Below are 20778 nucleotides of genomic sequence, written 5' to 3'. Positions count from 1 at the left end.
ATGATATGAAACTAGAATCTCTCATTATTTACTTGTTTTATTTAAGTTCTGCTTTGACAACATTCATTATTTTGATTTGAAGTGATAACTCCAGTCTTATCATTTCATTACACTGTCAGTATTTAAATAGTGTCAAACATGCTTAGCAGTGTGACATGCTTACCTCTTTGATAAGTGAACATGTTGCTGTAATTTTTGAGCAACTGGCAGGCAAATTTATGCCTCCCACCTCTTCTACCCACTCCCTTTGAGTATTTAAGCATTTCTTGACAACTTGTAGATGTATTGCCTACAAGTGCCTGGAGTGAAATCTGTTTACAGGTCAACCCTCCATTTTCTTTGCTTTTCAGAGGATGTTCATCATCATTTGCTTTTGTCCTCTTACTCTTTGCCATGATGATCCACCTGCAGCACAGCAACTTCAGCACGGAGCAGAGCCCGAGTGCATTGAGCCAAGCAGGTCACACTGCAGCGGCTGTCTTTCTTGGGTTCATCCGGTCCTGGGCTTCCTGGTAACTTTCTGGTGCTCTGGTGTTCTCATGTTTTTCTGTGCTCAGGATTCTGGCCAACCTACTTCTTGTTAACATCAGCGACATGCTGTTTGCATCTTTGGGACACCCCTCAGTTTTACTGCCAGTGTGAGGGGCAGGTGGCTGACTGGTTCCTACGGGTGCCAGTGGTATGGTTTCTGCAACGCGCTTTTTGGTGAGTGAGTACATTCAAACTCCTGCCTGATAAAACACAAGTCGGATACAGCCCGTTTTACTCGGGAAACGAGTGTGTAGCATTTTATTCTTCACTATTCTATAAAAAAGGCTAACAGAGATCTAAATAAGGAAACATTTTAAGCAGAATTAATGTTGCAGCTGCTTCAGGTGTTATTAACTTGACTACTTTGTATACTGTTGGGTATAGTTTATACAACGTTTTGGATATAAGAGTACACTGTAATATTTTTTATTTTGACTGTTCCTATTATTTTGTTTATGAAAAGTAATAATGCATTAACATGCTGTTTCATAACTCGCTCAGTCTGATCACTGGCTGCTGTTCTTTTGTCTGACGTCTCTCTCTGGCAGTGATTGTATCTCTGGTGTCTCTGTCTCTCCTGTCTTTTGAGCGGTACTGTGCTCCTCTGCAACTGCAGTCGGACTCCTGTCAGTACCGCAGGGCCTGGCTTGCTGTTGCAGCCTCCTGGCTCTACGCACTGGTGTGGACTCTGCCGCCGCTGCTGGGCTGGAGCAGGTCCGTGCTGGATGGATTAACTCACTCAGCCAACCTGAATTATTCCAGACCTCAGAGGAAAGTCTGTGATTTACAAAATAACAAACCCCTACGACTACCAGAAGCATGTTTTCAAAGTAAAATATTTCATTTTTTTCATCATGTTTAGTGCTGTAGTTTGCACAGCCAGTTGTATTTTACCAATAAGATCAAAGAATGAGAAAAGATAAGATCTAGCTCTGTTATAACACATGTAGTTCACTGTTTAACTGCCTATCCCATCTACCACAGGGTGAGGCAGGCAGGGTACATCCTGGACAGGTCACTTTCACTTAACATTAAAGAATCAAAGCTTCTGATGACTTAAACACGCTTTTATATTGCAGCTGTGTTTTACATTGATTAAGAGGAGATGGCTGTAGTAAAAGCTGTACTCTCTAATGTATGTCTTATAATGATCATTGGTTAAGATGGAGAATACATTACAAGCGACATGTATAACTGAGAATATTTGCTCACTATTGGGCACTGCATTCTGTGTGTTTAGCTTCTTTGTTGTGGAGCATCTGTGTTTATCTTCCTGTTGTTCCTTTTCTTTAATCATGTCTGCATTCTTTGCAGCAGTGTTAATTTTGTTGACGAACTATTTTGTCATAGTTTTCGTCAACGACCCTTTTTTCATGATGAAAATGAGACGATAAATAAAAACTGCCTAAAAGGATAAAAACAATGACGAAATTAATTGACACTTATTTGACGAATGAAAACGAGATGAAAATGCTTGGCAGACGACATCCAGTCAGAACTTATTTAATATTGTGAAAGGCAGGGACAAATTAGGAAAACATCCAAATGCACAGTTACACAAATTTGATCTAAACCCGGTAAGGCCACACTAGCCTGTGAATTGTCGTTACTTCTGATAGAACTAAGTTATGTACAAGGATCGACTGGGACAAAAAAAAAAAAAAATCGGCCCTTGCATTTTTGGCTTAGGGCTCATTCACAAATATCTACTTTTCCCAAGTGTACAACAGGGGGGAGGGGGGTAACACCCAGCATACGCTTTTCAAATAGTTAGAAAATGTCAGTCGGTCTGTGTAATTTGAGCGCTGATGGCCGAGGCATCCACACCACTGCACCCTTGCGTGGTCTATAGCGATATCGGTTGTTAAGTGATGACGTAGAATTCAATTTCCGGGTCCAAACTGTCACGTGATCAATATGCGCAATGCTGTGTCCCTGGTTGTTTTGACATCCATCTCGAAAAAAACACACTCAGCTGTCATTTTATCAATGAGAAAGATAAGCAGGAATGGCTGCAGTTGATAAGGTATGTTACAATCATCTTTAATAGTGAACAGTCATTGGTTATACCATTGCTGTTTATTTAGGAGCATTTCGACCCGGAAATGACGTCAGACTTAAAGACCGGATGGCCTCAGGTCTGGCACTTCAAAGGCATTATTGAATTCTCTAAAATAGGCCATTATCGATTCACAAAATGACTCTACTGACAATATTAGACAGGAACAAGCTGCAAGTGCAGGTGGCGCAGCAGGTGTGGAAAGCAGCCAAAGCCGCCCAAGATAAATTCAACAAGAAGTGGAAGCATTGTTCCAAAAATGGAAACCGTATGCAGTAAACTGCAGAAAACGATGATGGATTTTATTCTACATGTTCCTGGCTTATTTTCATCTATGCTGGCCCGGATATTTGTGCGTAATCTGGCGATCAGCGGCCGGCACTGTTACCAAATTTTGTGCAATAAAACTTGCTGTCGGCTGTCTCAAAAGTTGCTAGAAGTAGCTAAAGGACAAATCGAGGCCCAGGGGTGTGTGTGCTGTCCCCCTGATGCCAAAGAGAGGTCTGGGCGATGCCACAGCGTATGAAGGGACGCAGTACAAGCGCTGTATGTACACAAAACACGGTGACAGCGGAGTTTTCGGTGTTGTGTCAAAAAATTATTTCCTTTTTTTTTTAATAAATGTTTTTTCTTTGCTTATATCGGTGCACAGGATTTATGAAGGGCTTATATATAAAATGAAGAAATGACTTGTTATTACCCTCCTTAATAAAGAATATATTGTAGCATCTGTTAACATGTTGAAGTAGATGGCGAGAGATTGCCAGCAAAAGTTGCCCATTTATTAACAATTAAATTGTTGCTGTGTGCCGCAACCACGCCTAAAACAACAACTAAACGGGACTACCTCTGACTCTGGCTGTCTCTCCCTCCATGGGCACACATATGTTCAAGGACCACCAAACAGTGGGAAATCACAGAACATCTGCACAGAAGCATCTAAGGCTACATTCACACTGCAGCCTGAAGTGACCCAAATCTGAGTTTTTCGCCCTCATGCGACCTGTATCCGATCTTTTCATGCCAGTCTGAACAACACAGATCGGATTTTTTCAAATGCGACCCAGGCCACTTGGATATGTGATCCTAAATCCGATATATATCCGATCTTTTCAAATGCGACCTGAGTGTGTACGGCCAGGTCGCATTCATCCTACCTGCACGTCATTGATACTCGACAAACGTCACTATTCTGCGTCACATTAAGCAGACGCGGGAAGGAAAACGTGTGACTTCTGCAAACATTGAGCGCGCTCGCTACATGTGACGTTATTGCGTCCACTGCTGCGCATGCGGGACACTTTCAGGTTCGTCTGCTGTTCAGACACAAGCTATTTTCTTGGGGGTGCTACGGGGTGCTATGACTTTTCCAGGGGGAGCTTTAGCACTCCCTAGCGCCCCCCTGGCACCGCCACTGTTCTAAAACTAAACACCACTATACCCGCTTTTCCACCAACGGGGTGCCGGTGCCCAAGCTGTTCCCAAAAGGAACGGGCCGCGTTTCCACCGCGCTTGTGAACCGCTCCTTTATGTATGAGTGTGGGCAGGTCCTCGTCTGGACACAGACACGCAAACGTGGGAGAACACACACCCCTTTCTTGTGCTGCGAACACATTTTACAGTCCAAACAAAACTACTGCAGCATCTGTGTGCAGCACAGAGGTAAACACAGAAAAATATGAGCAAGGCGACAAGTATGCACTTTGCGTCCTTTTATCTGTGATATGAACTGATACAAAGCAGCAAGTTCAGCCTCAGAGCCCAACCTAATTCACAGCCGTGAAAATCTCTTCGCTTTTCTCATGTAATATGGTAGAAAAGTTTATGTTGAGCTGGCAGAGTCACGCCCTTCTGCTGCTTTCGTCATGGGTTCTTGGGGCCAGCTAGCTTGCGGGCCCGAGTTGAACCCGTTTTTCGGCTGAGCACCAAGTGCGTTCATGGTGGAAAAAAACCGCTGAACGGTTCAAATACTGGCACCGGAACCCCATCGGTGGAAAAGCGGCTTATGTGCTGTGATCAGCTTCAGTTTGCCATGTAACCATTTTTCAATTTGTTGACAAAATTCACTATAGAAAATTTGCACCTCCATTCATTTCCTGTGAAAGGCAAACACTGATGTTTATGCTTGTTTAAAAGATGGATTGATAAAATGTCATTTTTAGGTCAGTAACGTTTTATTGCAGTCTTTGTAAGAAACACAGCTGTCCTCACCTTGCATAATTTTCATGCCACTTTAACTGCACAGTTAACTCCGTCTGTGTGTGGAGGAGCACAGCTCTCGGTCACAGACAGCAGAGCAGAGGATGCATCAAGATAATAAATGATAATAAAACATTAAATATGATGTTCACAAATACAGTAGGGTTAGAAGCTAACCAGTGCCACAGCTTTTCTAGTGTAGCCATGTGCTATCTGGCTCTGTAACTGCTGCCGTTTGCTGCGTTTGTGTGAAACACGTGCTGTGGATGCCATTGTGTGATCTACAGAGACCTCTAGTGGACATTTTGAGACATCGCTTGCACTGGTGGTTGACTGTCCCAGCCGAAGGTGATGTTATTGTTGTAGTTACTGACAAATTACACTTATTATAGAATTGTTTACCTGTTTCCAAGGAATCAAATAATCACACACACACTTTCAGTTATGACTATAGATGACGTAGCAGCAGAGCGCAGCCTCGCTGAGTCTCCGTTTCAACTTGTATCGAAAGTGTGGATTTCAAACTATATGTCGCATTTTAAATGGTGTTGATGGGCTGAGTAGGATAAAAACGGGAGCAAAGCAAAACAAACAAACTAAAAAAAAAAAAAAAAAAAAAGCATGTTATCCCCTTTCCTATTGGTGGAAAAATGCACCAAAATTATATGACAACAGGTGAAAGTTTTGGGAATGACAGCAGTGAACGAGAGACAGCGATACTGATATTGAGCTTCGAGAGATTTGTGGCATTTAGTGTTTGGAGTGTGTAGTTAGAAAAAAAACTCAAAGTTTGGATGTTTGACTTTTAAGCTTTCTGAGGGTTAATGCCATCAGCTTTGGTCTGCACACTGTCCAACACAGCTGGAAGCTGGCGTAGCGCTAGGTTTTATTTTCAAGTAATTCAGAAATGAATACTTAAATAAACAAGACTAAATCTGTCATGTTAAATTGTGACTGTTCCTCCCCTTTGCACATTTTTTTGTAAATATAGCAGCTGCGCTGCTGGCATCAATATTAATGGGTGTTTCAATCAAGCATGGACAATATACACTTAATATTGGCGGTGCTCAGACGGGTGGCTGGCGAAGGGTTCAGCTGTGGGTGGGGGCTCCAAATCACGTTCTGCTTTTGTATATATATAGAGGACCGAAGGGAATGTCATAGTATAGAATGGATTGTCAATAGAATGTCAATAAAATCTAGGAGAAGTGCCTCAAACTTCTACTCTCTGTTTCACAAATGACCATTTTCTATTTGCGGTCTGAGAGGTGGAGCACCATCTCCAAACTTTATGTGTTTTATATTTTAGATTCTTCAAAGTAGCCACCTTTTACTTAGATAGCAACTTTGCACTTTTGACTGTGCATGTGTGTGTGTGTATGTGTGGAGCCTATCCCAGCTATCACTGGGGCGAGAGGCAGGGTACACACTGTACAGGTTGCCAGTCTGCGCAGGGCTAACACAGAGAGACAGACAACCATTTAGAATTACCAATTAACCTAACCCCACTAACTGCATGTCTTTGGACTGTGGGAGGAAACTGGAGTATCCAGAGAAAACCCACGCAAACACGGGGAGAACATCCAAACTCCTTGGAGTAATAATTCAGACAGAGCAGCATTTGAATGATGACATGTACTATGGGGAACATTTGTGGTACAGTGAAACATATACTGCATTAAGTTTCTTAAACAAAATCATTTATCCACAATTTTGAAAAGGTGCCAATAATTTTGTCTGGCCCATTTTTGGAGTTTTGCGTGAAATTATATTGATTTTGGATTTTTTTCTTCTTTTTTATGTGTTGTTCCAATAAACACAAAGGAAATAAATATGTGTATAACAAAAAGGTATGTAACTGCTATAATTTTATGGGAGAATACTTGACTGTATACTGTATATGGTAACACCATCAGTGACACCTGTCATGGTCCAAAACTGTTTAAATTACTGATTTTTAAAAATTTATATTCATTAATATGTATTCCAACCATATAATCAGCAACAACTCTGATAAGTGATTATTCCAAGTCATTTTTCATAAAGAAAAGTACAAAAGATTCACCGGAAAAGATTCTCATATGCAAATACATTCACAGGGCACTTTATTAGGTACACCTTGCTTGTACTGGGTCGGACCACCTTTTGCCTTCAGAACTTCCTTAATTCTTTGTGGCATAGATTCAAAAAGTTGCTGGAAACATTCCTCAGAGATTTTGGTCCATATTGACATGATAACATCACACAGTTGCTGCAGATGTTTCAGTTCCACATCCCAAAGGTGCTCTATTGGATTGAGATCTGGTGACTGTGGGGGCCATTTGAGAGCAAACCAGTTTGAGATGATCTGAGCTTTGTGACATTGAGTGTTATCCTGCTGGAAGCAGCCTTCAGAAGATGGGTACACTGTAGTAATTAAGGGATGGAGATGGTCAGCAACAATACTCAGGTGGGCTGTGGTGTTTAAATGGTGCTCAATTAAAACTAGGGGGCCCAAGTGTGCCAAGAAAATATCCCCAACGCCATTACACCCCTGTCGCCCACTTGAACTGTTGATGCAAGACAGGATGGATTCATGCTTTCATGTTGTTCATGACAAATTTTAACTCTACCATCTGAGTGTGGTTCCAATCTTTTGTCCAATTTTGGTGAGCCCATACAAAGTGTAGGCTGAGTTTCCTGTTCTTAGTTGACAGGAGTGACACCTGGTGTGGTCTTCTGTTGCTGTAGCCCATTCCATGTTTGACATGTTCGCTGTTCAGAGATGCTCTTCTGTATACCTTGGTTGTAACAAGGGGTTATTTGAGTTGCTGTTGCCTTCCTATCAGCTCAAAGCAGTTATGTAGGAAAATCCCAGTAGATCAGCCAGTCTGGCACCAACAACCAAAATCACTGAAGTCACCTTTCTTACCCATTCTGATGCTCAGTTTGATCTTCAGCAGGTCAACTTGAACGATGCCCACATGCATTTAGTTGCTGCCATGCAGTTGGCTAATTAGATATTTGCATTGATGAACAGTTGAATCTGTGTACCTAATACAGTGGCTGCTGAGTGTATTTGCCAGTGTAAACGTTCAGCATTTTTGCAGTTGACAAATTCTAACAATCTTCAGGAAATACTGATTGACATTTTTCACAATTTTTCTAAAATTTGACACATTTTAATAGTGAGGTTAGATGTAGCCTCGGTTGTATTGTACAGATTTTTTTCTGAAAGTCTAAAATCCATCTAAAATGTGTGAGGCATGGTCTGAAGATAATTTTTGAATCATGTGTCAATATCAGGCATAAATGTCTGCTTCTACCTCTGTGTATCCCTCTCAGTTCTCCAGGTGTCTCCTGCACATGATCAGGTGCAGCTCAGAAACCCCGCCCATCCCAGAAAGCCTGATGCAGCTTAGCAACAGGGAGATGCGGCATCATGCTCCCAACACATCAACACTGGAACAAAATACAGTTACTCCCCAGTTCACATCCAGAGAGCAGCAGGTACAGCGACCCAGTGTGGTGCTAGCAGCTCAGTGTGAAACACAGAGACTGTATCCTGCTTTATGAATATGTTCTGTGTTTATAATTTAACAAGTCAGTGGCACACTATAAGGGTTTCATTTTCAATTGCAAGACAAAACAAAGACAACTTGACATTATTGCAAGTCTAATGACCCACAAAGACTCTCTTTGTCATGTCTGTAAATGTGTGTTGATTTGGCACCACGGTTTACTGCAACTGCATTAAAATGGCAAACAAAATAGGTGGCCCACAGCAAGAGGTGACATTTAGGTTCTTTTTATTAATGCTCAACAATTTACAACAATTAGAAATCGTCCCAGCTCTCAAATTCCTGAATGGTCAACAGCAAAATAATTTATTAAGAAAATAAACATACGTCTTCAAAAATATACAGTCATGTTTCACAAACACCGAACTGTCAGTGAGTGAAGGATTGGTCTGAAGACACATTCACATTGTGATGGTGAAGTCATAACAACTGACTTGAAATACTTTCAGGTAGGAGGTGAGAGGTCGAGCCAAAATGCAGAGTGCCACTGCCAGTTCAACATGGAGGGAATGATGGATGGTGAAGAAGGAGAACTTCCCTGAGCAGGTAGTCCACTCAAGACATTAAGAGCCAATTGACGAGCCCGCCAGTGTACAGACACGGACACTGCTCATGAGTCTTACGAACAATTCAGAAACACATACATAACACTTAAATCTTTCCTGTGAGATGTAGCTACTCCTGAACTGGAAGTCCATACCTGTGGTGCGTCCATATTGTAGAACAGCACAGCCACGTTTAACTGGGGTGAGGAATATCTGCTGCTTTCACTTTCTAAGGAAAGAGAAGACACCGTTCAAAGGTTACAACACAAACTGTCAAGGCTGAAGGTGAAACTCTTGCAGATTTATGGTTGCAAATTAACAGTCAGATCTGCTTCCTCTGAATGTGGAGCTGACAGCTGCACCAAATTGTCTGCACTGCTGGATGTCAGAGTGAGTGAGAAATAATATCTGATTAGAGTGGATTTCTTGCAGTGTTAACTGCAATAGCTGGTGTGCACCAACATCAGGGCCACAGCAGCTGTAGAGAAACAAGAACTATGGCTGGTCCAGAATGTTTATGATGGGACTGGTGAACTAAATCCACTGTGTATGGGACTGGTGATGGTGAACTAAATCCACTGTGTTATATGGTAAATTTACCATCTTAGGGTTTGGACTTTTAACTGGAAAAACATGCAGTTTTAACATGGTTATTCTTCTTTTTTTTTTTGTCTTAAAAAGCATCATTTCTCAGATTTTTAGACTCACATGTGAGTAATTGAACTGAGGTGCCAGGGGCTCTGTTTTTGTGTAGTCAGGAGGGTTGGCGTGGGGGTCGTAGCCCAGGCGAGACAGCATGGGAGCGATCTCAGCCATGTCGCTGACCACATCAGGGGGAATCTGCCCCACCCACTTGGAGAGGGCCTCTGTGTTCACTGGCTTCATCACCTGGTCTGTCGAACGCTCCACCCTGCAGAGATCCAAACACCCAATTCATATGTATGAGTGTACACATTTTATATCCCAAGAGACAACACTTCTTGTGGGGGTGATTAATTTTCTCAAGGAGCCACATAAGAAATTGGACTGTTGTGGAGGGCTGCACCAATAAGATGTCAAATTAATACTGAGCAAAATTGAGTTCAGGTTTTTGGTCAAGCTCCCCACAGCATGTGGCCCCTTGGGAATATTAATTGCTCACCCATTGGAGAAATAATTATTTTATTAGGGTTAAAAGCAAGAAATTCCTAAAGAATAAGCAGTTTAGTTCTTTACCATATTTTTAATTTAGTTATGACAAAAATATTATGTTGTGTATCAACACAGAATAATAAAGAACGTCATGACGAATTGCAGACAAGGAAGAGAGTAAATTAGAAGAAACTGGTAATTTTAAAATCATCCATACAACTCCCTCTGATTTAATTACTGCGTGACCCAAGTTTCAGTCAGAATTTCTTATTTTAACTTTAAACATCTGGGTGACTAATACTGCCCCGACCATTGCATAACTTCTCAAAACGAGGGTGCTAATTCTCTCAGAATGTGGCCTAATTCCTTCAAATGCATGCCAGCTTGGGGTTTGGCAGCCAGACTCCCACCAAATCCCCTGAGCTTCTGGCCTGCAGCGAAATGATCTACTTGAAGCACAACAAACAAGTGTAGCAACACAAATTAAAAATCTACTGTGGGAGTCTTGTAAGCTTTAGATGACCATGAAAGGTTTGGTTAATTTAAAATGAAGACTCCGGCATCCTGCGTGGGCTCATCAGACTTAAGTATGTGACGAGTGTTTTGTTCTCAGCCTGTGCTGCATTTTAGTTTACTGAAGAAAATAACTTAATAAAAATTAACATAAACAAATGTATTGGATTTTTAAGTGTTTAAGTTTGCCTGTTTTGGGTTGCATTTTATGTCTCATTTTTAAAGATTTTTAAACTGCTGGTTACAGCCCTCTTGTGGCTAGGATAAACTTTTTTCTAACCAGCCAATTTCACATAGTGCAGTTAAACTGTATTGTCAGTGGCCGGGGCCTTTCTGTGTGGAGTTTGCATGTTTATCCCCGTCTCTGAGGTTCCCCTAGGATATGGAGAAAACCCCTTCAGACTAAACCTGAAACTGTTACGGAAAAAAAGAAAATCTGTAGTAGTTTTGATAATATATAAATCACTTCATCAATAATGCAAACAAACAAAAAAAATGCCCATAGATGTTCTAGCCTTTGTACGATTTGGCTTTTGACAGTCAGTTGAACATGAAGCGATTTTTCTTTTTAAAATGTGAGATTAAAATGGCAAATTAACCAAGCTGCAACTTGGGAACACATGAAAGTTTCACACACGTGGTTTCCTGCGGTTTAAGCCTTTGAGAGCACAGAGTCAAAACTAAAGTCTACCACATATTTTCACACAGTTCAGCACCCTGCTGTGTCTGCATTGTCAGCTTAACAAACAGAAGAAAATCTATTACAATAAAAAACCTATAAGACTTAAAGCATTTGAGATCCCAGTGTGATTTAGCTGAGGTCATACTGCACCTTTCCTTGCAGACAGAACAAGTAAAAATCAAATTTCTTCAGGGGCTGTCAATACAGTTTTATTTCACTTCACCAACACTGATGCAGTACTGCCATATAGCAATGGACAGACATTAAGAAAATCCATGCCATATAAAAGCACTTTAATTTAATTACACTGTACAACACTTCATTCTAATTGTACTGTTATTAATGAGGAGCACAGACAGAAGCATTTGCAGTGCTGCACTATAAACAGCCTGACTGGTGTCTTCCTTAATCTTGGACCATCATTTAGCTTACAAGCTGTGCTGCTTATTTAGCAGAAGCACGTCTGAGAAGTCCCTATCCAAGATGAGTGATTGTTTAATGAAGAAAGACTCTTGGAAGCTGCTGACACATTGCAGTATAAGAACATTCTCTAATGATTTGCTCTGTATGCATTTTGTCACAATGAATCCATTATATGTCCACATACGATTACTGAATAAATGGTGTCAAAGATGCGTAAGCAAAGCCTGGTAGTGTGACAGAGTGTGTGAGTGAGATGTGTGAAGAGTGAAAATCACAGCTGCCTTTCAGCAGCCTGAAAAAAAATAACACCTTCTATCCTGAAATATAGCTGCCCCTCAAAGCCAGCATGGTGTGAATTCACAGGAAGAATAAACTGTTTAAAATTGCCATCATACGTGTGCACCATATATATGACTTAAGCCTAATAACAGGAACACACTCAACAGACAGAGAGACAGAAGACTTTTTTGCTTTGATATTATTAAAAGCAGAAATCTGACAAGGCATTTTAAATCAGTTTTAAAACCACAATAGTGAACTGCACACACCACACACACGCAGGCTGTCAGCTGCCAGCTAACTGCATATTCAGCAAATCTTCTTTGTGCAAACCCATTAAACAGCCCCTCAACACCTCCTAAGACCCAGCAGTTCATTTTTGTACTCTGTGGGGACATGAGTCTGAGACCTCTATGTCAAGCACCATTTGTGTAATCTATGAGTCCTACTGTACTGTCAAGAGGGCATCCTGGGTTTTCTATTGATGTCACAGCGTGGGGGTTGGGCTAACAAAGATCACAGACTTTCTTTTAAAATGATGGGAGTTGCAGCTTCCACATTTTATGGCCACAAGGAAGATGAAATTATATATTTATTTTTTTTTGCAGATATTATGATTCTATTGCTATTGTTTCTTCAATTTGAGAGTCTTAACTTTGATTTAGGAGCATTTCAGAAATGTACAGTAATTTTACCACTTCAAAACAAAACTTTTATTCAGTGTTCTCTGTAGTGGACTATGACCGACCCAGGTTTAGGTGAGAATTATGAGTGCAGAATAGCTCCACTATGAGATGTTATTTGTGAAAATGATGTTTTAGTGTTTAGATGTGTTTCCTAATCTGTTTTAATATTCATGAAATTAAAATACATTTTACCAGAAATTTACACAGAAATGGAAAGAATATTAAATTACATCATTCTGTGATCAAACAAGACCCGATGTCCACTGCAAGGGACAGAAGACAAAAAACAATTTTGCCCCCCCCCCAAAAAAAACTACTATACATAAATTATCTATAAATGAATGAATGAATGAATGAAATATTTTTTTTCTTCTGGGTCTCAGAAGGCAGGCTGACCTCCTCAGGACTAGATATAATGGGGTCTGTGTTGACCATCCACTTAAACATTAACTGGTTAACTGTAAAGAGGTCTATCAGTACTTGTTTTGCTTTGTTTTTCCTTTATTTGTTACCTACATTTGTAACTATTTTAATGTGTACAACTCAGCACGCATTATCAGGCGGTCTCTCCAGGAGGATGTTGATGACATTGCACTGTTACCCCGCTCTACTTTCCCTTTGATGGTCAGATTTTCATTTTGTCTACTTGTGCGAGCATCTGAAACAGCTACAACACTTTTGATTTCCCATGTGGTGAGACAGCACATTCTGCAAAACTAATTCTGGGAAACCAAACTTGGACCTACTGGGTTAGTTCACTTTTGAATAAACTGAATATACAACATATTTATCCTCTCATGGGGTACAACACTTCTGTCTGTCTGGGTGCTGCAGCTGTGCCTTTGCTGGAGAGCAAGACAATGGAGCAATACTGTCCAAAGGGGAATGGAAAGGTACTAACAATAGCATGAACTTATGAGTTCCAGATAAAGTCAGAAGCTGAAATTTCCAAGTTCTCCGTCTAAATTGTCACCTGGAACACGCCCACAAAGATGGCAGCAGCACGCGTAAACTGTAAACCTTTTTCATCTGTACAGCCACTGTTGTATATTTGCAATTCACTAAATAAGCTATGCACAGACTGATCAGGCTCTATCCATGAATGCATGGCAGCAGTGTTTTAAAGTGCAAAAAAAACAAGTATTGTGCTATATCGCTAGTGATATTTCCTTTTTTGACTTTATTACTGGAACACACTTCTGATATCCGACTTTGGTTAAATGAAAGTGAAAACAACAAACCTCTTATGTTACACAGTTTTATACAATTTATTACCAAAAAAAAAAAAAAAAAAAACCTAAACAGAACTGCAGGTAAAAATTATGCATTTGCATTAAAGGTCATTTCATGGTTGAAGTGAAGGCTAGCACAATTTGCTTAACCTCTTCACTGCACGTAGACACATTAGGAACTACTTTTTAAAGTGTCACAACGAACCACTGTGGGCATCTTATCACGTGGAGAGTTTCAGTTTAGTGTGCTGTTTATTATGCTGAGGTTTTGCAATATCTGCTTCTGAAACTTTTGCCAGCACCACAATAGAATCAAATGTACTTTAAGTTAAAAAGCCATTTGGAGAAAAAAAGGCAGATATAAAAGAATGATCTATCTGAAAATTTTACAATATAAAAAAACCATCTAAATAGATAAGTACCATTAAAGATAGGAAGTAAGCTTGGCTCACACTTTTCAAATACTCACTTGGATAGAGACACACCACCAGCCTTTCCAATCAGCTCTTCATGATGCAGCACTGATGGTCCCACTGCAGCTCTAAAAAGTGCAGCAACTTCCTCATTTCCTCCTCTGGGTGGAGAACAAGTTGCTCATAGTGAACAGGCCGACACTTGGCTTGCCCAACCGCCTGACACTGGCTGAACATGGTCTCGACTGCACTGCTCCACTTGGTAAGGCAGTCCCTGTAACTGGTCAGGTCGAAACCAGATATGGTCACCTGTGAAAGGAGCCAGAGTGTGAGGATCACACACAAGAATCATGACAGGGAAAACACAGAGATGGAAAATTTATTTGGTCATAATGTGGCAACGACATGGCTGCTCAAACGACTAGCCTGACAGGAAGTTGCAGCACGAATGAGAAAAAAGACCAAGCACACCTTGCGTGAGATCATGGAGTGCACAGTTGCCCGTCCATCTCGTAACATGAGCACAAACTTGGCTTTTGGGAAGATGCGAGCCAAATAAGATAAAGACTTCAACGCAAATGGGTCTTTGTTGCAAAGGCGAGGTGCAGGCTCCCCATGACCAACTATCACCTGGGAAACAAACACACATGCAAAACAAACAAAAGAACAAACAAAAAAACAGTGACTATTTAAACATGAAATGCTGTTTTAATGCAGTGCTTCTTTTCAATGTAAACACCAAGCATCTGTAAGTACATTATATAGTTAAAACATAAATATCCAGAGATTTCCATTTATCCTTTCAAAGACTATATTAATATTTTAAGTAAAAATACTATTCTTTTAAAAGTAAACACAGTCCTCCCTTAGAACGCTTAGGTATGGCATATGGAGAGAGTGTGTTAGCATATTCAGACTACCTGTTTGAGCTCATCATCTGTGCTAGCCACATAATTAATGATTAATACCTCCTTGAATGATTGACACCCTTTTGACTTTAAGATTATGCTTCAAACTCTCCTCTTTGATAAAGCTTAAAGCTTATAGTCAGGGCTCGATCAGGTGACCCTGAACCATCCTTCAGTTATTCTGTTATAGGCTCAAACTGCTGAGCCTTAATTTACTTTCCACTTTTTCCCTTCCCTTGTTTTGTACTGTTTACTGTTCATGGCCTTTCTATGCTCCCCTTTTCTATTTCTTCTCAGCTGTGACAGATGGCTGCTCCTCCCTGAGCCTGGTTCTGCAGGAGGTTTCATTCTGTTAAAAGGAGTTCTTCATTCCCACCATCACCAACTGATTATCTGATTGTTAGGGTTCTCGCCATCTGTCTTTAACTCACAATATAAAGCGCCTTGCTGTTGCTGTGAAATTGTGCTATATAACTAAAACTGAACTGAATGAAAGACAAAAAGACCTTTATATAAGTATTATTTGGGGATTTGGACTGTGCTATGCATGTGAATACAAACATGAGATCCTCTCACCCACACACACACTTCAACAGCATTCAAACAAATGCAGAAGTGTGTTTCAGGACCTCCAAAGCAGACTGACCAACCTACCTCCAACAGGAACGCTCTCACAGCTGAGTCCAACACCTGGTCAGTGACGCCAGCCTCATCCAGTCGTATTCTCTCCTTAACCGAGCGGCTCCAGGTGGCCCGCATAGTCAAGAGGCGGGGAATCACTCGGGTCTCTTCCCCACACCGCACAGCATTGTGGGCATCCAGCATAACGCGCATCAGTGTTGTGCCGCTCCTGGGGAAGCCTCCGATGAAGATGACTGGTGTGTCTTCTGGAAAGTGTTCAGCCAGGGATAGGTTCTGATTGCCTGAGCCCAAATTGAGCTCCATCCACCGGCGACGATGGCTTTTTGGAGGGCAGTCTATCCCGCTCATACCCAGGTACAGCAAGGAGGCGGAGCAGAGGAGCACGCAGCCGAGCAGCAGGTTCGATCTGGTGCTCCTCATTGTTGGGGGTGGGGTTTGGGAGTCAGAAGGACATAAAATTATATTCAGGGGAAGCTGAGGAGGCTGGGGGCAGGAATCATGTGAATGTAGCCACGGCCTAAATTTAAGCTAAGGTCAGTTAGATTTAGATGTAGGTGAGGGCAAGACTGAGAGCTAGAAGTGATCCTGAAAAAGTCCTGGAGGATGGTGCCTGGGAAGACTCCCCACTTTGCAGCTCTTGGGACCTGTTATCGAAGAGCAGGATCCAGGCCTGTTGCACTCCACAGCCAGCAACGCATCTTATCCATGGTTCCTACCTAAGACATGAGAAGAACACATAAACCTCAGAAAAAACTGCACCAGAATCTTATAACTGAAGAGAATCTGTTTCTCCATGTCAGTAAAGCACTTCAGTATGAGAAAGTATTTTCCCAGCCTGATTTTCCAGCTTCTGGGTATTGAAAAGCACGATTATCATGTTACAAATTTCCAATAAACAACTCCCAACATTAGCCCTGAGTGAGTGAGTTATTGTCGGTTAGTAGTGTGAGATGGTGGCAATCATTTTGTGAAAAACACTACACACACACACACACTTTCAGAGGAGCTGAAATGCATCCAGTTTTTGTTCTCAAAGCATCTATTTTGCATTGCTCCTCTGGGGAGCCGCTGACTGTTAAAGCCATATCAAAGTTCACTGCGGCACCAACATAGACACACTCTCAGGCAATATTTCTGAAACCACTAATTACAGCACCCTCATGGTTTTATTCTCACTGACAGTTTCTGTAACACTGAAACGCAAACCAATTTGTTAAAGCTCACATTACTATTGACCAATTCAGACATCCTGCAACTTCCCCATTTATCTTCTGCAATGTGCACACAAGCAGTTTCAAGTCTAATTCCTCTTAGTGCACGCACGCATGCACGCGCACGCACACACACCACAAACTCACAAAAAATAAAGCACTGAATCACTATTGACTTAGGTAAATGCATGAATTAAAGCAACTGGAACAGCAGCTTCTTGGAAAAGTATATCTGAAATATTCCTCCATTTCTTAGAGGCATTTTGGCATCTTGCTTGCTCAGACTGGATGTGGAGAAATCCCAAACATCTGGATGCCACGTTGGGAGCGGTGCCCTCTCTGGGATGAATGAGACTGCCTGAAAATATTTCTCTCTGACAAAGCGAAAAAGTAATAACAGATGGGAATGAGAACATCGGGGCTGGGCTGTAGTGGTAAGGTGCTGTCTAAGCCATGCTAAGTCTGGTAGTATCCATAAGCATGTAATTCAAATGCATTTTGATGTAGAGATTAAACCACTTGAAGCCTGGAGAGAATTAGGACACACCACCCCCAACAGATTTAAAAGGCTGGATCAGACAAGTTACAAAAGCATATTTTCCAACTTAGAGGCTGCTTTAGGATGTTTTAGCACTTCCATTACCCATTAAACAGACATGTACATATATTTATTGCGTTTACATACATATTCAGTTACATTTGATAAGACAAAGAAGGGCAAATCCTCTCAAATGAGAGGCAATAAATGAGAACATCTTGATTACTGATTATTTTAAGGGTACTCCAAGCGCTGCAGATTTACTGGATATTTTTTTCAGAGGCAAGTGAAACACTAGAAATGTTGCTGAACTTGTCTCTCTTTTTAATTCTTAGAAACCCACAAACAAAACTCAGTTCAACTTCACTGCACTTGAGTGGAGGCACAGCCAGCAATCTGAAAACTCAGACAAATCTTTCCGCACAGGTCAAAAAATCCGGTTAAACTGGTTTCAGCAAAGACTGCTGGTGGATGTCTACTTTAATACATCTGAAAATTGATCTTGGAAGGCCACCTGTTCACAACAAGCCTATAATAAGAAAATAGCGAACTGTGCTCACAGTCTGTCTGCAGGCTGCAGTTCAGGTGGGTTGCAAAGAAAGCAACACTTCTGACACCTTTGAGCGGAAGATTCTCAGGAACCCCCAAACAAACGTCACCTCCCTCATCATCATTCTCGACAGATTAGATTGACTTCCTGCCAAAGGTTAAAGCTCAACTTTTACGTTTTAAAAAGTTGCAGTGAAGAGACTCGGTTTTCAGTCCTCACTGCTGAATCTCTTCATTTTAATATTTGCTTTCTTTATGCTTACTGCAATGACAGACCTTATTCTGTGAAGTGAACTCTGGGTGATCCATTACCACTTACCTCAGTTCTCTGCATGTGTTTTATTCCCTATTTATTAACTTTTTTAGCATTTTTTTAATCCCCTGCTCTCCTTTTCTTACATACTATTTGCCTCTGGTTTACAGTAGTGAACACACAATTACCAGGCACTTTGTTAGGTACACCTGTTCAACTGTCTGTTAACACTAATATCTAATCAGCCACTCACATGGCAGGAACATAGTCAAGACTTCTGCTTGAAAGATCAGACCGTGCATCATAATGAGGAAGAAAGGTGATTTAAGTGCCTTTGAACATTGCACGGTTTTTGCTGCCACGTGGGCTGGTAAGAGTATTTCACAAACCACTGATCTGCTGGGATTTTCCCACACAAATATCTCTAGGGTTTACAAAGAATGGTCCAAGACAGAATATCCAGTGAGCGGCAGTTTTCTGGGTTAAAATGCCTTGTTGATGCCAGAGGTCAGAAGAGAATGGCCAGACTGCTTCAAGCTTATAGGTGGGCAGCAGTAACTGCATACCCGTGGAGTGCAAAAGAGCGTCTCTGAACACACAACATATCCAACCTAGAAGCAGACGAGCTACAGCAGCAGAAGATCACACCAGGTGCCACTCCTGAGTCTAAAATTCCTGAGGGTCAAAATTGGATAACAGAGGACTGGAAAAATGTTGTCTGGTCTGATGAATCTTGATTTCTGCTGCAATGTTCAGATGGTAGGGTCAGAATTTGGCGTAAACAAAATGAAAGCATGGCTCCATCTTGCAGTGTATCAACAGTTCAGGCTGCTGCTGGTGGTGTAATGCTGAGGGAGGATATTTATTGGCACACTTTGGGCCCCTTAGTACTACCTGAGAATTGTTTTACGCTCCACAGCCTACCTGAGTATTGTTGCTGACCCTGTCCATCCCTTAATGACCACAGTGTACGGATCTTCTGTCACAAAGGAACTAGAAGCTGTACCTAATACAGTGTCCGGTGAGTGTATGTCATATGAAACAAGAGGCTCGAAAAGGCATGTGGATACATCCCTTCTGAAACCTAAAACGATTAGCTGACAGAAAAGCAGCTGAAATAACAGTTTTAAGGTCAGTAAGATAGAAACAAGGAAGAAGTGTACAAAGGCTAATACATATGTCCATAAAAACAAGTGTTGCACCAAACTAAATTACAGTATATCTGTCCTATATCTGCCAAATATTTATTCTGCACAGACGGTTTTTTGTTTGTTTGTTTTTTCCCGGTTTGGTATATTAAAATTTCAGGTTAATCCCTAGCTTTAGTACGGAGTTAGTATTACTGTGACAAAAAAACAAACAAAAAAAAAAAAACAACCCTTTGCCCCAGTTTGTAGAGATCCTTCCTCCTACTCTATGCTGCACTGTTTCCCAGTCTACAAATGTGAAATAACTGTTGAGCTGAAGCTGCTTCATGGTGAACTGCAGCGCCTTTTTTTTTTCCGCGTTGGAGAAAATATGTTGATCCAGCCAGATAGTGGTGGGTGTATTTTAAACAGGTCACCGTTGTCACTCTTGTGCGTGTGTTTGCATAAACAGGATTAGTGCACGGTTTCAAGTGCGCAGGCCCAATAGCCACAAACATCTGGCCTCTCTGCACCCGAAGCAGGAAGGAAAAAAAAACCACCAGGTGAGTGACCCGCTGGCATTCAGACACACCGTGACAGACCAGCGGACACCTACGGCTCTCAATACCCGCCAGCCAGCCTGTCAAGGCGCATTTTCACCGCCTCCACCTGGTACGACTGGACCAATTTCGCTTCATGTAGGTAGCTATCCTCGCTGGAAATTTCTTATCCGTAAAAAAAAAATGGTGTTCACTCACCAGCAGAAATCCGAAGAGAAAAGATGCATGGACCTTGAAAAGGAAAGCCAGAAACGGAGAGTTCCCCTGTCCCCGCCACCATTATCTATGGGCGAAGGCCACCGCAGTGGTATCTACAACATTTCCTATTTTCAAACACAGCGTTTCACCGCTGTGTAACTTTGCTCCGTGAGAAGTCGAACTGTACCTATCGTTCACACAGCAGAACAGCAAATACGAGCACAGTCGGGCAGGCAGAGAAAGCTGGCCGCCGATTGGACGAGCAGCGCTCTCAATTCAAGAACGCATCTGCTTGGACAAATCTGATTGGTGGAGGCGTTAAAGGGCAATTCCGTTGCAGTAAGCGAAGCGAAGTAGTTACACCGGAGGCAAGAATTACTTTAGCTTATCGATTGGTATGCTCTCAGTAAAAGCCCACCGGGGAAATTCAATCACAGTGCGGGAATTAAAGGAGGTTAAAGCCGCCTCATTTAATTTACCCATCGTTTTATTAGGAACAGACTTTTGGTTACTTTTACCGTCATCTTTATGATAGATTG

General features: G+C 41.5%; 2 pseudogenes; one reads left to right on the top strand and one right to left on the bottom strand.

Annotated features, from left to right (window-relative positions):
• Positions 1-393: 393 nt before the first annotated feature.
• LOC115791959 (opsin-3-like) lies at positions 394-8891 on the top strand (annotated as a pseudogene).
• LOC115792698 (protein-tyrosine sulfotransferase 1-like) lies at positions 8571-20445 on the bottom strand (annotated as a pseudogene).
• Between the last annotated feature and the right edge of the window lie 333 nt (positions 20446-20778).

The sequence above is a fragment of the Archocentrus centrarchus genome, chromosome 14, assembly GCF_007364275.1.
Source record: "Archocentrus centrarchus isolate MPI-CPG fArcCen1 chromosome 14, fArcCen1, whole genome shotgun sequence".
Classification (NCBI taxonomy): Eukaryota; Metazoa; Chordata; class Actinopteri; order Cichliformes; family Cichlidae; genus Archocentrus; species Archocentrus centrarchus.
The sequence above is the reverse complement of the archived record's forward strand: the minus strand, read 5'-3'. Positions and strand labels throughout refer to the sequence as shown.